Source organism: Elephantulus edwardii, unplaced genomic scaffold (genome assembly GCF_000299155.1).
Source record: "Elephantulus edwardii isolate Elephantulus edwardi_28Jun2011 unplaced genomic scaffold, EleEdw1.0 scaffold00008, whole genome shotgun sequence".
Lineage (NCBI taxonomy): Eukaryota > Metazoa > Chordata > Mammalia > Macroscelidea > Macroscelididae > Elephantulus > Elephantulus edwardii.
Window position 1 is genome coordinate 694,760 of NW_006399758.1, and position 1,611 is coordinate 696,370.

General features: G+C 41.2%; 1 protein-coding gene across 1 annotated transcript in view; it reads right to left on the reverse strand.

The window, feature by feature from the left end:
- Positions 1–1,611, reverse strand: part of SPIDR (scaffolding protein involved in DNA repair) — a 404,690-nt gene that overhangs the window by 308,410 nt on the left and 94,669 nt on the right. The window lies entirely within an intron of this gene.

The following is a 1,611-nucleotide window of genomic DNA, read 5'->3' on the forward strand; positions in this document are numbered from 1 at the left end:
GAGAGCACAAGAGAGGAAGACCCTCGATGAGATGGATTGATTCAGTGAGTGGGGTAATGTAGGTAGGTGTGTCAGAGACAGTAAGATTGGCGCAGGATAGAGCAGGGTTTAGGGCTATTGTAGATAGGGTTTCTATGAGTCACAGGTGACTTGATGGCATACAACAACAACAAGAACCACCTTGGTTTCCTTACAAAGTTCATATACATTGTGTTTCACACTATTCTTCCTTCACATTGTATTTCATACAATCATTCTTATTCATTCCATTTTATAAAATTAATCACCATTGGACTATGCCCAATATTACCTTGTCTTTTCAGGTCCTCACCTTATCTTTCCCATTTCCGTTACTCCCTCAATAAACCAAACTGTGAAACCCTGTGATTTTGCCCCTATACATCCTCACCCTTCTGTTCTCACCTCTTCCCCCCCACCCCTTGTATCTCCATGCATGTTTTACTAGTTATCCTTCTATTTTTACAATAATGGTCTTATGTAGTATTTTTCCTTATGAAACTGAGTTTGTTCACTCAGCATAAAGCTATCCAGTCTCTCCCAATGTATGTAGTATTTTTCGAAATCATGGCTCTTGAGTACTTCATAGTATCCCATTGTGTGAATGTACCACAATTTCTCAATCCATTCTGTTGTGTTCGGACATTTGGGCTGAAGACATGGAAAGACTTTTCACAGAGGAATATATACACACTAACAGACAAGATAAAGTAATGCTCAAAATCACTGGCAATAAGAGAGAGGCAAATCAAAACCGCAATGAGATACCATCTCACCCCAGTAGCAATGGCAAAGGTTAGCAGGTTAGACAAGTAATAAATGTTAGAGAGGATGTGGAGAGGTGAGAACTCTTATTACATTGTTGGTGGGATTGTAAAATGGAACAACCACTCTGGAAGGCAGTTTGGTGCTTCCTCAAAAAACTGAAAACAGAAACTCCGAATAACCCAGGTATTCCACAGCTTGGAATATACCCGAAGGAAATTAGAACTGAGACACATCTGTATATCAATTCACAGCCGCGTTACTCACCATCTCAAGAATATACTTGCAGAATCTTTTATGATTAAATCCATAAAAATACTATTTTTAAAACTGTGCTTAAAATCCAAAAAGTAACATAAAATTCAAGACACCAGAATTAGTATAGATATTGTAATCTTTCTTCAGTGAAAGGCACATACCTCACACAAAGACTTGAAAATAAAACTATTAACAGAAACTTAAAAGATTACTGAAATTCACCCCCAGCTTGGGGCGAGCCATCGCGGCCCTCTGCCCGGGGCAGGCTACCCTCGGCCCCCGGTTAGGGGCGAGCCGTCGTGGCCCTCAGGGTGAGCTCCTCAGTCCCCAGATTGTGCCATCTGGCCCCTGGGTGGGGAAGGAAAAAAATAAAAAAAGAATGCCTACAGTATCCAGAGAATGTTATCTAGGCCACCTTCTGCCACCCTCTCCCCTAGTAAATCTGAAAGCAACACCCTCAAAGCCCTTCTATTTGTAACTCACAAGTTTGTTCTCTCTAGATTTGCTCCCTATCCTATAGGTAACCTCAACACTTAGTTTTACTCCAGAATTGACCCTGAACCCAGTGCC